This window comes from Arvicanthis niloticus, chromosome X, assembly GCF_011762505.2.
Source record: "Arvicanthis niloticus isolate mArvNil1 chromosome X, mArvNil1.pat.X, whole genome shotgun sequence".
Taxonomy (NCBI): domain Eukaryota; kingdom Metazoa; phylum Chordata; class Mammalia; order Rodentia; family Muridae; genus Arvicanthis; species Arvicanthis niloticus.
This window is the reverse complement of record NC_047679.1, coordinates 84,149,914-84,166,280: the sequence shown is the minus strand read 5'-3', so window position 1 is coordinate 84,166,280 and position 16,367 is coordinate 84,149,914. Positions and strand designations below refer to the sequence as shown.

The 16,367-nt window shown below is 39.5% G+C and overlaps 1 protein-coding gene across 1 annotated transcript in view; it reads right to left on the bottom strand.

Annotated features, from left to right (window-relative positions):
- Il1rapl2 (interleukin 1 receptor accessory protein like 2) overlaps window positions 1–13,245 on the bottom strand; it is a 1,120,259-nt gene extending 1,107,014 nt beyond the window's left edge. Inside the window, exon 1 of the mRNA XM_034486219.2 lies at window positions 12,652–13,245. The gene's annotated coding sequence lies outside the window, so the exon portion shown is untranslated. The remainder of the gene's footprint in view (window positions 1–12,651) is intronic.
- Between the last annotated feature and the right edge of the window lie 3,122 nt (window positions 13,246–16,367).

Here is a 16,367-nt window from a genome sequence, read left to right as displayed (position 1 = left end):
ACCACATTTTCTGTATCCATTCCTCTGTTGAGCAACATCTGGGTTCTTTTCAGCTTCAGGCTATTATAAATAAGGCTGTTATGAACATAGTGGAGCATGTGTCCTTGTTATATGTTGGAGCATCTTCTGGGTATATGCCCAGGAGTGGTATAGCTAGGTCCTCAGGTAATGCTATGTCCAGTTTCTGAAGAACCTCCAGACTGATTTCCAGAGTCGTTGTACCAGCTTGCAATCCCACCAGCAATGGAGGAGTGTTCCTCTTTCTCCACATCCTTGCCAGCATCTGCTGTCACCTGAGTTTTTGATCTTAGCCATTCTGACTGGCGTGAGGTGCAATCTTAGGGTCATTTTGTTTTACATTTCTCTGATGACTAAGGATGCTGAACATTTATTTAGGTGCTTCGTGGCCATTCGAGATTCCTCAGTTGAGAATTCTTTGTTTAGCTCTGTACCTCGTTTTTAATAGGGTTATTTGGTTCTCTGGAGTCTCAATCTAAACTAGAATATATTGTGCCTAAATAATTCTGCATTGAGAGTACTCCATTGTGAAACCTCTTGTCAATGCAGTTAAATATGATGCTATTTTCACAGCTACAAAATCTACTAAGATCAAGTATAACCATATAAGTTCCTGTGTTTTGATCATGCACAGACTCTTGGATTTAATTAAAGCAAATGCAACAAATGTTGACATGTTGTTAACTAACAAATTCCTTAGGAGGACTGACTCCTAAGTCCCACTGGAGTTGAAACATAGAGAGATTTTTAATGAATGCATTAAAAAGACTGATAAAACTACCAGCTGTTTAAGTTTCCATTTATATGTTGGTGCTAAATATTGAATCCAGGGATTTGTGTATGCTAGAGGAGCTCTCCATAACGAAGCCTCAGCTTATAATTTCTTCCAATTTGGCAAATGGTTAATAAGTAGTATTATGCATATATACACACACATATATATGCATATGTACACATATATTGGGATCAGTATAATATGCTTTGTAGACCATAAGTTCATTCATTGATGGAGTGTGAGTCATTAAACTTTAGAGCATTCAGAGTTTGCAAATATTACAACCGTTTTATGACAATTTTGTCAGCCCAAAATGAACACATTACTAATTGTCGATTGTACCCCATTTACCTAACTTCAAGAATCAACCTAGCCATTGGAAACCAATTTACCATCCCCATTGATTTGACTATTCTGAATGTTTCATACAAAGACAATAGTAGAGTGAATTCTTTATTAACTAGATCCCTTCTCTTAGTCTGTTTTCTAATTCATTTCTGCTGTAGCAGTATTTAATACTTTTTATGTTAACATTCATATGTGTGTGTGTGCATTTACAATTTGCCTCTCTACTCACAATATTTTAGGTTGTTTTTTAGTATTTTATGGTCATTTATAATTGATTTTTTAAATATTTTCAGATTTTAAAATAATTTTATGTGTATGAGTGTTTTTCCTGAAAGTATGTGTGTCAACATGTGCATGCATGATGCTGCAGAGGCCAGAGGAGGGCTTCAGATACCATATAACAGGACTAAACAGATGGTTGTGAGCACTGATCCAGATATGAAAAATACCACTATTTATATTTTATTGCATATATTAATTTATATTCATTTGTAGGTATATAGATGGGTGTGCATATGTGATTGTGCCTGTGTGGAGGTCAGGAGAACATGTACAAATCAGTTCTACTCCTGGGGTCCTGAGGCTCAAACTAAGATCAACAGACTTGGCAGCAAGCACTCTTATCCACTGAGCCATATCACCAGCCCCCAATAGTAGTATTACTCTCTATTAAGTGATAATTCCCTAGTTTCTCTCTGTGACATTAAAATCAATAAAATATATATGGATAAACTAGTATGCAATAGGCAGAAAATGGAAACTTAATAAGTATTTGCTGACTTCAGGATTATTGAATGAGAGAAATCATCCCTTTTACCCCACTTCTCCTTTTAAGCACATTCCAACCAAAGCCACCTGGATGGCATGTAATTGAATATTGGAACTGGAAAGGACTATAGAGTCCAAAATTTCTCAAAATGTGCTTCAAGAATGACTTGTATCAGAACTACCAGGGGAGCTTGTTAAAAATGCCTATTTCTGTCCTCCCCCTCCCAGATAATCTGATTCAATAAATCAGACTGGGAGGCCACAGGAAGCTGCTTCTGTAATAAGCACCCCAGATAATTCAAATACATACTAAACTCTGAAAATCATTGATCTAGTCCACTCTTCCCACTCTATAAGGGAGGAACCTTGGGTCCATCTGGGTAAGTACCATGCTAAAAGTTACAGAGCATGGTATAGGGAGAATGACAGAGTGTTGAGGTTAGGAATACCAATACAGCACTTTGTTACCTTAGCTATTCTCTTTTATCGTATCTTCTTGCCTCTGCAAATAGGAGCCTCCCTCTCAGACATACTCCACAATTGTCAGTGTCTGACATGCCATATGTGCTCAGTAAAACAGTTATTTCTTTAAGCTTGGTCCTTTGTGAACTAAATGACTAAAGGGTCTCCTTTAGGGCAGTAGTTGCTAAAAGTATAAAGTAACAAATACAATGCCCATGAAAAGAACGTCCGACTCAGGAGGGAGCTCTCTGTGTTTCCTGACCCAAATGTTGAAAAGGCTCCTAAGTAGAAAAACAGTCTTCAACCATGTGCTTTGGTGACTAAAGTAGCCCTGTAGTGACATTTCCTGCCCAAGGTCCTGAAACCACTTTGCCCACCCACTGTGATCTATTTAAAGGAGCCAGTTTTTTTTCTTTTAGAATACACTTTCTGCCAAAATTTCTAACAGAAGAAAATTATAAATTACATGAGCTACCACCATGACTAAGAGGCAGTAGGAAATTTTTAAATGAAAGTTGCTATGCCTATTAGAAAGACTCAGTATAGACATAGTACCATGTGGTAGAGAAAAAGATGGAATCGCCATCTAAACTATTTTTTTCATTTTCTTCATTTTTTTTGAAATTTTCAATCTATAAAATAGTACTTTATGGTAATTAAACAAAAAAAAAACAAATAACGTGTGAAAAATAATCATATCTTTACCCTTCTAGTCTTCTCCCTATAATGCGTCAATTTACAAACAATCCAAATTCTTTCTATCCCATTTTACACAAAATATCACTTTATATACACAACTCACACATACACACACAAACACAACCAACCAACCTCTCCCCTTGTGAATGTTATTTTTGTCTTCTTTGACAGTGAGAATCATATTATTCTTCATAAATGTTCTTATTTTACTAGTAGGAAAGTTGTTCAGCTTTATTTAAGCTAATGTTCTAATGAGAATTCCTCATTGTCTGATTCTAGCTCCTACTGGCTATGAATTCTTAGATGCTCTGTTCACATGAACTCAAGTCACTGCTAACTAGCCTCATGACCTATGCCTAAGTTAGCTTCCCACAGATCCTATGCTTTCTTCCCACCTCACAATGCTTCCTTTTTCCTGTGTTGTTTTAATTTCTAGCTCATTGCTTCTTGCATCTTCACCTTTGCCCTTCTACTGAATTCTCTGCTAAAGCCCAGACATGGATTAGCACATTTCTCCACTGTTTCAATTAGCACACGGAGCACAGCTTGAAGAAATTGTGCATATAAATCCATGACTTCCATCTTCATTTGAGCACAGAATGCTACCTACTCTTCAGTGTTTACTAATAGCCTCTATCCTCCAAATTTCAAAGTTTTACTTAGATAATTCAAATCTGTTTACCAATTCCCTCCCAATTTAATCCTAACAAAAGCTTTTGTCATCGTTTTCAATAATCTACCACAAATGTGCATAAGTGTCTCTCTCTCTCTCTCTCTCTCTCTCTCTCTCTCTCTCTCTCTCTCTCTCCTTTCCTCTCCTCTCCTCTCTCGCTCCTTTCTCTCGATCTCTCATATATATATAATTTTTTGATTAAATTGGAGGGAAATACTTCTTATTGTGTAAATTTAACATATCTGTAAATAAAAATAAGGCTATGGAATTCCTAAATAAAAGATCCTGTGAAAGTATTCACCTTGAACAAATCACTAGGGAATTAGGTGGTATAAGGGAAAGGGCATGTAGAAGCAGGGGAGTAGAAAGGGAAAGGGCATGTAGAAGCAGGGGAGTAGAAAGAAGGAGAGAATGAATACAGTCAGAAACTTAAATCTGACCATGAAATAGAATGCCAAAGTATATTCTTGACTAGAAATATGTGGTCAATATTTGGAATAACTACCATGTGAAACAGATGGTACAGAGGAATGACTGGGTTCATGTAAAATCTGCTTAGCAGCATGGTGGGCTGCAGATGGAATCATAAACCAAGCACTCATTTAAGAACAGGTAGGTTCTAGCATAGATATCTTCACTGGAAGGGTTCAGCCATATATATATATATGAATAGAAATCATATATATGTATATACATATATATACATATATATATATATATAAATAGAAAAAAATGGTCGTTGGTTGACTCAAGAGTGGGAATTTTTCTGTAGGTTTACTGACTAAATAATAAATCCAGAACATATCAGCAAGAGTAGCTAGATAAAACAGGAAGCAATATTAAAAGAATAATAATCATCCGATTTGAAATTATTGGACATTTTACCTATCAAAGTACAACTTTCAAGTGTATTATGTCATTACCCCATTATTTATAAAATGCATTACCTTTATGGGAAGAGAATTCAATTGCCACTGGCAAATAACTGTTTTTTTTTTTATTAACATGTGCCATGGTACTGATATTTTAAAACACTTTTTGTAAGAAAGGAAAAAATAAAATCAAAATGTCAAACTTAATTTAAGCCATTAATTGAATTTTTATAGCATGTATGCTGTGATAAAGAAGTCATGTATCCCAATTATATAAAGTTTGAAAATCTGTTATCATTCTTTACCTATTAATGTATATATAGTTATGTATATATTTAAATGTATCATTTTAAAAACTAGTTTGGCTTGGTTTCACCACAGGCAGCAATTTCAATAGTTCTTTGACTTTAGGAATTCTTTTCTTTTTGAGATTTTAATATAATGTAATTATATTATACATTATACCTTCTCTTCCCTCCCTCTAGACCCTCCCAAATACCCTTCCTTTACTCTCTTTCAAATGTATAACCTCTTTTTAAAAAACTCTTTACTGATTCTTTGTGAACTTTACATCATGCACCCCTTCCAACCCCCACAAAAGAAAATAAAAAATAAATGTAAAAACAAAAATAAATAAAAAACAAACAAAATCGTGTGGAAGCTGTAGTATGTGCCACAATATACTCCTCGGTCCATATATCTTTACTTGCAAATGCTCATTGCAATGAGTCATTGGTCTGGTTTAAGGCCTCTGGCTTCTGCCACACTATCAATATTGACTGGATCCTCCCTGGAACCCCTTTCAGATTCTTGTTGTAGTCCTATGTCATGGAGGTCCTGACATTTTGGATCTGCAGGACTGGCCCTTTCACATGGACCAGTACTTCATAGACTGAGTAGATGTTGGGTAGACCAACAAGGCTCTGGATCTGGGCCTGGGTGGTAGCTGAGCTGGTTCAGCCTGCCTGCCCTCCTAAGCCCACACTACCAGGTAGAGCCCTTCAGCATTGCCCTGGCAGGCTCACCTAAAACCTCAGCTGACAAGAGGCAGGGACAGCTCTCCTGCTCTCATGCCCTCCAGGTGAGCTTACCCATGTCCATACCAACAAAGCCAGCTCTACTGTGTGGCCCAGGAGAGGTGTGGAGCTATGGCCTCTTTTAAAAATCAGATGCTTTTATGCACACATACGTGTATGACTTCTGGAAATGTCCAAATTTTGTGTTTAAATTTCCCCTTCTGAAAAATAGTACTGAAGTTATTACCATACTGTGTATATGGCTCAGTATGGAATTTTTTTTCCACCATGTTCAAGACACTTGTACTTCAAAAATCAGAATATTCACTTCCCTTTCAATACAATAAATTATGAGAATGAGATTAATTAATCCATACAAACCAATTATAACAGTACTCAGAACTTAGTATCAAAACCATCCATTAAATGCTATGTTAAAAGAACTGGAAAGTGATGGTAAATAGAATTTTCCATTTCCAAAATTTAAAAAAATGTGAACATCTATCATGCTACGAAAGTATTTGAGCACTCCATAGAATATGTAAAATATGTTTACAACATAATTTGTGAAAGTTGTACTTGAGAGTAAATGTAGACTTACATCTGTCATGTATTATTTGTTTCAGTTTCTCTTTATTTCTTGTATATTTAACAGATATGCATTTTCAGTGTTTATGTAAAATTAACCATTGAGATTTTCATTTTTATGTTTATTTTTATGATTAAAAATTATTTCCTCATGTCAATTTTATTTTAGCAATTTATATTTTTCTCCTTTTATTTTTCATTCAATTCTTCTCAAGTTAGCATCTAATTTTGACCAGCTTATCTTGCAACTTCTTTAAACATAATATTCACTGCCACAACAGATTGGACGTCTGAGGATTTCATACTGAGAATAGCAATACTGAGTAGCAATAAGCAATTGCTTCTAGAAACAGAACTTGTTCTTCACATATTTTTAGAATTTCCATTTATTGTCTTAGAATAAATTCTTAGTGAACCTATGAGATCAAAGAAGTTGTTTCATATTTCTGTATGAACATGAGCTCACCTACTAGAAATGGACCAACCTAAATGGAGCATTAGATCAGTCATACTCTTGGCCTTTCCATTACTATGGTTTTGTTAATCCTTCAAATTTTCTTATTCTGATATGTGAAAATCATTTGCTTGCAGAGGGTATTAGATATCTTCTCTTTTGTAATATTTTGCTCACAATTTTCCCCAATTTTCTCTAAGATTGCTTTTATTTTTGTGCAAATTATTTTTATATTCTATCCTATAGTCTATGCAACTTACTTTGGCATTTCTGAAGGTTAAAAGTATTAATATTCCCCACTGAGTTTTTGGCTCACATGAAATAATTGGAAAATCATTCGGTTATAAAATACTCAGGAATAAAATTTTTTAAAATATAAAATATTTTAGTGTGTTTTTTTCATTTTTCTATTTTTTCACATTTAGATCTTTGGTTTTGTTGTTAGTTTTAAACAATGAACATGAGTGTGGCTTTATTAAACTTCTCTCTTTCTAACCTTGTTGCCCCAGACATATTTATTGAAAAATCTGTATTTTCCTTCTGCATGGATTGGAAATGTCACATTTACCATTTCTTAACATCAACAGTATGCCTGAGTTTATTCCTTAGTTATCCCTGTGATATTACATTTATTTTCTCATTCCTACATAAATACCACTTCCTTTTTATCATGTGTCCAGTGTAATTTATATGTTGTGGCATGGGTTTGTTGTAATTTTTCTTCACATCTTCATCTGGAATTTATAGTGTTTGAAGTGACATAAATATCCAATTTTCTGCTAAAGAATCAAAATGATTCCTATAATATTACTAACTCAACTGTCTTCTGTGATTGACACTGAACATTGAACAGCTGCATAGGGGAAAGTATACACCTTTGTGTACATGTTACGGCAGAAAGAAACCCAATGTAACTCTTTATGGTGATTTCAGTGTGCTGCATCTCCACATGCCAATAAGGTAAACACTAGATCCATATGAAAACTGAGCACTTGAAATGGGGCTAATGTACAAATGACAGGTATATTAAATACAATCAACTTAAATGTATACAATCTCATGTTTATTGGATAGAGCCCATTTAGAGCATAGCGATTTTTAAAAGTTGGTACCATCACATTTCATAGAACTATTGACAGAAAATAGTCTTGACAATTTCTCACTGAATTTGAAACTATCATGTAGATACAGACCTTCAGTCAAATTCTAAAGCTAACCAGTTATATGCTCTCAAAGCTAACCCCATTATATTAATATGTTATAAATGTGCTCTGTATGATTGGCATTGTACAAAGAAAACAGGTAGTACAGACTTAACAAGTTTTAAATAATTCACTGGAGGAGATAAATGATACAAAAATAACAGTAACTGTTGTATAACAACAACAATGCCATAGAATAGAACATAACCAAAGTGCCAAGGGAATTCCAAGCAGAGAGATTTTTTTTTTTTTTTTTGCTATGGAGTATTAAAAAAAAAAGTTATGTGAAAGAGGTGACAATTAGACTGCCTTGAGAATGTTCAACAAGTAAAAGAGTAGATCAGAGAGGAAAATGAAGAATGAAAGAATAATATAGGAAGCACAGAGGAGGAGTAGGAAAGGTCACGTGAGATGATAAGTGTCTGCTCTAGATCTCCATAAATGCAGAAAAACAGAGAGATGAGACTTACTAAAGTAGAGTGAGGCTGAACTCAAAAGGCCTTAGGTATCGGTCAAATAATTTAGACTTGGCTTCATAGCTAATAAGGAAAGAACATTTTATCAGCTCACCATCATCTGAGCATATGATTCCAGAGCAATCATACATATGTGGTAATAATAATATAGAGTTTTTGGTTGTGAGCCTCCAGCTGTATATGTAGGGGAGGATGGCATTGTCAGGCATAGATAGGAGAGGAGATCCTTGGTCCAGTGAAGGCTGGATGCCCCAGTGTCAGGGAATTTGTGGGTGGGGAGGTGGGAGTGGGAGGGTGGGTAGGTGCAAGTCCTCACAGAAGCAGGAGGAGGGGGGATGGGATAGGAGGTTCCTGGGTGGGTGGGGGGAATGGGGAAAGGGGATTACATCTGATATGTAAATAAAATATCCAATAAAAAATAAATTAAAAAGGAAATGAAAAAATAATTTTGAGTTTTACAACTTATAAATGTTACCCACTTTGTGAATTTATTTAAACATTAAGCAAGGTACAGAAAAGAGGAAGGTCATTAATAGAGCATAAACCAAATACAGCAAGCATAAAGGTTAAAAATTCATTAAAATGTATAATGGGCTAGATGTTTCTTATGTTGACACACATCCAAGTAAACCAGAACAAAGAAAACAAATTGAGAACAATACTTACACAAAAGGAAGATGATGTTACTGTCACAGTGATTTAAAAGATATAATATTTAATTAATTTATTTATTAAGAAAAGATGTAAAGAAGCAAGAATGGATGGAGAACACAGTAAGACTCACAAATGAATAAGATCACAAGCCCTGAGAATAAGGAATAATAGAATCATTAATAGAAGCAGACAAAAACAAGGGTTTACTTGAAAGAAGACATTAAATTAAGTGTTTGATTTCAGTTTGTCTTCCATATCCACAGGTTCTACATTTGTCATATATATATATATATATATATATATATATATATATATATATGTGTGTGTGTGTGTGTGTGTGTGTGTGTGTGTGTGTGTGTATGCCACCATTCCCTAAAACAATTTAGTATAATTATTATATAGCACTGACACTATATTAGATATAAGCAACCTGGAGATGACTTAAAATATATGGAAGAATATATACAAGTTATAGGCAAATATATTATACCATTTCATATAAGGGCCATGAATATCCATGAATTTTGGTATACTTGATGTCTTAGAATTAATCTACTATATATGTCAAGAAATGACTTAATATTTTATATGCTTATAGGATACCCAAATAACAAAACAAATCAGGTAAACAGAAACTTAAATCATGCAAGATACAGCAACTTTGAAGATAAGAGATTTAAGAGGATATGTGACTTAAGAAGGTGGTCAAAACCAGGTTCATTAGAACAGAGAATATGTTTTAACAGTGATGGATAGAAACTTGACTGAAGAAATCCTGTTAGCTCACACTTAAAGGATGATCCAGATTTTTCTTACTTTTGCATTGTATTTCTAAAGAGCTCAACCTGTGGAGTGTTTAATAATATGTCGACTTTATTACAATGTCTTTCCACCAAGAAGCATATGGCACTTGTCAAATGAAGGCTGTGTGTTCATTCCTTCTAACTGACCCTCATGTGATCCTTACTAGCACAGTTATATAAATACCCAGATATAAGAAACAGAATGCATTTCCCCTTAAGGAGTACTCTCAGACTGCTACAACTGTGGTGGAATCGATTCAGATCACCACACGTTTCTGTTAAGGAACAGATGTGAGCTTAAATTCCATTTTACTGAAGTGTTTATGATCATTTCAATCACATTCGACTCCTTTTCCTTTCCCAGCCCCCCTCCCTTTTTTTTTTTTTTTTTTTTTACCAAATAGCAAATTTTTGCACCGAGCCACTTCCCTAAATGCAATCCAACATTTTAAATAAAATAACGTTTATTGCCTTAAACAAGACTGGAATTGTCATTTTATGATTCACTATTTTCAGAATGCCAAGTCCATCACAATGTGCCTCTTAAAGCTAAATAAAACATTATTTGGTTTTACACCTGTGGATACATATGTCAGGTGAGTAACTCAGGCTGGTTCTCAAGTAGTCGGAGCATCAGTTGACATTAGGAAACAATGCATATGTGTTCAAGCTTCATTTCCTGTTGTTGGTGAACAAGAACCTTGCATTCATTTGAGTAGCTATGGCTCCGGTCACTATTTGGTAAACCTTCAAAGGCCACTGGCCAGATACCCAGGTTCCCTGGAACCCCATCCTCGGGATTGTTTTAGCTTCTGTAAGGGCCCTCAGAAACTGAAAATATTCCATTGTTCAATCTCAGGGCAGCTGTCTCACAAAGTTATTCAAATTCCAAGCATAATGCTCTATTGCCTGGCCCCAGTCTGTGGGGCAAAAACATAGCCACCCACAGCTAAGTATCTCAAAGACAACTCCAATGGCCTCAGCCTGCAGAAAGGGAGGGAAAGTGGTTGGAGTGGGTGAGCCAGGAGCCTTTGATGCAGCAGCCTTTTAACCCGCATTTAAATGCTTTCGATTTAAATCTGCTTCCAGCCTGGTAAATTCAGGCTGTTTAGCCCAGGGCAGCCGGCAGATTGCAAAGTTTTTACAGTAAGCCAGCAGCTCAGAGCCGAGCCTAGCCTTAGCCACTGCTTCAGGTCCAGCCACTGAGCTGTGTGACAGCGATATAGCCAGATAACAGAGTTGGTGGAGGCAGCAGAAGAGGCTGCTGGACAAGTCTGGCTAAAGCTTAGAGTCTGAGGCACCTAGGCATTCCAGCTCCCTAGGTCCACTGTTAATTGCCTGATTTCCATCAGGAGCAGGGGAAGAAGTACTGTGTTCGGAAGCACATGACAAGAAGGAAAGCTAAAAGCAAAGTGTCTATGACCCTGTAAGCAGAGCCAGCTAGCAAACAGCATTATCACTATTACAACGCTGAAATTGTCAGGGGCAGGCTGTGCCTACCACAGTAGAGTGGGGATATAGGAGTTTCAGTGGTTTAAATGGACCCCAATCTCCTACACCTGTCTAATTTCCTCCTTTTCAGCAACTATTTAGCTGAGGTACTCTTCCTGACCTGTATATTGCTCAAGAAACTTGCAAATATTCAAGAACATGTCTTTCCTCTCTCCCTTCTTTGGATCTGTCTTGATCGCATGCTTTCCCTGATTAGAAAAGGAACATTACTCCTTGAAACTATACAATCTGTGGTTGAATATGTCAGTGATGGGCAGGTGATGCCTCCCATTCACCATCAAAATCATCTTAAACAGATCCCTTTCCCAGGGTTTCAGCCCAGATGTACTTTACACCAATGGCAACTTTAGCTGGGAGAGATGAGTCTTTTAAATACTTGTCTACTAATGTCTATACCTGAGTCCCTTACATTGGGCAGGGGTAGCTGCAGGGACAAAAACAAAACAAAACAAAACAAAAAACATTGGAGCAGAGAAATGTAACACTTAGTTTTCCAAGTCCCTCTGTCAAAGAGTTTTCTTTCCTTCTTCTTCCTCTTATTCTTCTTTTAATCTTTAACCACCCTGTGTGGTAGTAGCATCAAGCTGTTTGTTCAGCTCTGGAGATTCAAATCAAGCCATTTGAGGGTTGCTCTATCTAAACTCCCTTTCTGAGATTCCCTCACAAGGAATCTGAAGGGCAACGTGATAATGGGCCATCTTTACCCCCAAGGAACAGAAAGGAAAGGTTCATATAACCTGGAAAACACTCCTCAAAAGGGGCAGGGGTGATTGTTTCCCACACCCCCTCGGGATGAAGAGTGTCTGGTGGTGTGCAGGACTAGCCCTTTGGGTTGTAAGGGCAGACAGAAATGGCCCTGGGTCACCAGCACTCTCTCCAGTCCGGTGTTCCACAGGACTACCCAGACACAGGATCCCATATTGGGAAACCTCTGCTGCTCTACCGGGCAATCATCTGAACCCCATCCTTCTTGGGTTGCTCTCCTGGCCACAGGCAAAATAAAAAGTGAGAAGCACCCAGTGGGAAATTGCGTTTCAGGCTGCAAAGCCGCGAGTCACTGGCAGACCACAAATACCTTACTGGAAAAATACAAAGCTCAGGCTCGCCCCTACCTGACACACCAAGCAGGCTCCTACAAGCAAGAAGCCCCTGGTCCTAAACTTTCAATGAAGACTTAAAGAGAAAAAAAAGAAACTGGCTAGTTTCCAAGTGGGGAAACCCCACGGTGCAGGACAATTAGAGCTTCTATATGCCCTTATCTTCCCAGATGCCCCTGAGAATGTCTATACACAAAATCCAAATATCTGTCCCGAGAGTCGAGTTTGCCTTACCTGAGTCTTGCAAAGCAACCAGCAAGGTCCAGCAGATTTCAGGCGTGTAGTTCCATGTCCAGGGCGAGATGAAGAGCAGAGTTCAGAAGAGCGCAGGCTTTGGCTTCCAGGGCAGCCGGTAAAGCTGTCCAGAGATGAGTGGGATGGAGGAGGCGGTTGGAAGACCGTGTCTCCCAAGCCTCTGAAGCAAAGTCTCCCACCAGGTTCACTCCACTCCCAGTCCTTAGCCAGAGAGGATACCTGGGAAGTTCAGAAGATTCCTGGAGTTCAGTGACGCTTCCGTGGACTTCGGAATGAACCGGAGAGGGGACAGGTTATAGGAGGGTTTCTAAATCATTAGACCCTTTAGTTAGAATGGCAGGTCCCACTTCTCAGTTCAGTGACTGGATTCTCGAAGGTGCCCGCCTCCAAGATTCTTCGGAGCGAGTTAGCTTTGGTGCTGCCTCCTTCCAGCCGCACCTGGTTCACGCCGAACGGTGCGCGCCACGCTGGGACGCGGGACGCAGGACGCGGGGCACCCCAGTCAGCGGTTCTACCACCGCTCGCGGGACACGCTAGCTCCAGAAAGCAGTGGAGCCACCGGCTCGGCCAGGCTGCGGTGCAGGCAGCCTGGCGTGAACCCCCCCGCTCGCCCGCCTCCCTCCTGCGCCAGCCACTCCAGCGCTTCCCGAAGCCCTCCAGCCGGGTGCGCAGAAGCCACTGCCCCCCCCCCCCCCCCAGCCCTCAAAAGAGAGGAGTGCGAGGAGTAAGCTCTGCGCTCCTCTCACATCCTGCCACTGTCGCTGGCGCCTCCAAAATATGCCTGGAGTAGGGAAGTGAGAGGGTAGTTAGTGGAAGTCACCCAAAGCCTGGGCTTCGTTGCTAACAGTTTGGTGCCTCCTGGCTGACTGACTGCAACCAGGAGGTGCGAATTAGAGAAGGACCACTCTGGCGCATCACGGCAAAGGGCTGCTGCTGCTCCTCCTCCTCTTTCACACCCCCTTTGGATTTGGAAGCTCTAAGAGTGGAGACCGAATGAGGAAGAGTGGAGGGGAGAAGCTGCCAACCCTAAGTCCCCCATCCCCTGGTTTAAAAACGCGCTTTTCTTACAGCACCCCCCTCCGCCCCCCGAGAAGGGAAGCGTGTCGCTGCAGCGCCGTCTAGTGTCCTTGCCATACTAGGCTGCCATAAAGGGATGAGGAGAGTGTTCAGCTCAGTGCAGGTGTGGAAAGTCAGGAACGCAAAGTTGTTTTTTTTTTTTCTTTCAGCTTTTCTGGTCCCCAGTTCCAGCCACTGAACAAGATAGCTAGTCCATCCGGCTATGCACCTGCCAGGTTCCCTGCCGGCCTAAGGCAGAACTTAAGGTTTTTTTAAAGACTAAGGTTGCCAGGTTATCTAATTTTAGTTATAATTAAGCTTCCCAGAACGCAAGAGAACTCTTCCAACCCCGTCTGTGTTAAAGATCCTGAATTCTCCAGTTTTTCACTCCTCCCGGGCCTTAGGGCAGGTAGGTAACATTTCGGGAAGTTGGGATGCTCTCACAGCTGGACCCAGAGACTCCTCCTTAAACTTGAGGCTCAGTAGCGGTGCTCCTGAACACCTGCTCTCCGATGCCAGGCAGCTCCCAAACCCCTCTCTTAAACGGAAAAGCAGAGAGACTATTTACCCAAGAACCTGCAGGATCCAGACCGCAGCCGTGCAGAGTGCACAGTTTCTACCCTAAGTATCTACTGCAGCATTCCCACGGGCCCTCGATACAGCGCTGATTAACGTACTTAACAGGATTGCTCATTTAACGGGTCAGCTGAGCGCCGTGCGCTAGAATTTGCTGCTACACTGAGCTCCTATTAATTTTATCTTTCGGTGCACTTTCTCCAGCTGTTTCTCCCGAGGCTGCTCCAGTGCTCTGTATTAGCCCCAGAAAGCCAGCTAGCAGGGGAGACAGAAACAAGGACCAGGAGGGGGGCAAGCACTTGGCATGCCTTTGCCGCAGAGCACATCCACGCCTTTCTAGTTGGCTTTCTTTGCCTGACCCGCTATCAGAGTACAGTCAGCTAAAGCTTTTGCGTGGTTGAAGTTAGTCTTCCTCTTTCACCAAGTCCACTCTTGTACTCCTCTTCCCCATGTGGATCATTCTTCTTACTGTATCTCACAAAGCCCCAGCTAATGACATATTCTTTGGACAACCGGAGTTAAATTAGGAAATTTCGAGAAGTCACCAGGAAAGCAAAGTCCTTCTAGGCAGGCAGCAATTGGCAGTACCAAGATGGTCTCCCTGGGTTTTGTTGTTTATGTGCATGCTTGTCGGGAGGAGGTGCTTTTGAAACAGGGGAGATGCCCTACAATTTCTGTTTCTGGTTTGTTAATGATTGTTTTCACATAAAACACATCCCCTAGACACGAGTGGCCAGCTGTTTCTCTTTTGTCCTTTGTTACAATGCTCCTGAAAACTTCCCTACGTGCTTGCCCGGCAGCAACCTTCATCTCCATGTCAAGCCATCTGCTGCTGGGCCTACATCACTGTTACTGATGTTCATAAGGCTTGGTTCCAACCACCTGTCAGACCATCAGCAAGCAATGCATACAGGGTGGGGTCCACAGTAGAAGAACCTCATTTCCAGAACTATTATCTCTTGGTTAGGTCAGGTGCACACACACTGATCTTCCATATAGTGTCAGTCCTCGGGCTCTGGGCCTTAGATGATTGGCTGAGATGTCCTAGGTGAGAACATATGGCTAAGCCACAAGAGCCTTCACTGATATTTGAATCAAGTACGTAGGAGTGATGGAACTCATTCACAGTACTGGACAGTGTTATCCCTCAGCAAATCATAAAGTAGAAAGACTTTACATTTAAAACAAAACAAAGATCTAAGCATGGTAGGCACCATGCCTGAAGTCCTGGTACTGGAGGGCCTAAGACAGCAGAATTACCATGAGTTCAAGGTCAGCCTGCCTTACATAGTAAATCTCTGTTTAAAAAAATAAACAAACAAACAAACAAAATATAAATGTGGTCATCTCACTGACTAACTTCTTATCAACTTTCTATACCCAGTATTACACAACTTTAACAACTTGTACCTGTTTATATATCACATGCTATACCTTCTGTACCTAGCAAAGTATACTCTTTTTTTTTAATGACTACCATTCCTTCAGTACTTTCTCTTTTGATGAGGGCTGGTATTTAAGTCTCAAAAAATGTCTTAAATCTGACTAACCTTACTGTCTTATGTAACATCACCCTTTACCAGAGACTTTAAGAAGACTTTCCACAATTGGCAGTTTAAAACTCTGGCAGAGTGGTGGATTTCCTCCGAATGGGAAAGAGGTTGTTGATGCCCAATAAAGATGGCTGCTTGTTTAGCCAATCCTTCTAGTCTCAGTAATGTTTAGACTATGTAATCTCAAGTGAATCAGGAATATGGAACCAGAAAAAGGGAGAGGATAGGCATGGTGAATACAATGCAACTGTCACCACTAAACTAACAGAACAATCCTCCTGCCTCAATAGAATACATTCATAATCTTCCTAATTAAAAAAAAAAAAACAAAACCATGGACCTTCCAGATGTCTCCAAACCTTGGCTACTCACTGATTGATGTGGAGAAGAGCTGGCTACCATCCAGTGAGGCAAACACCTTTAAAATGTTAAGAATGGGTATAACTAACTTTTTTTAGGTATGTTGAAATGTACTTCTACCACGACAAATTTATTGTCTCACAGAGAAGA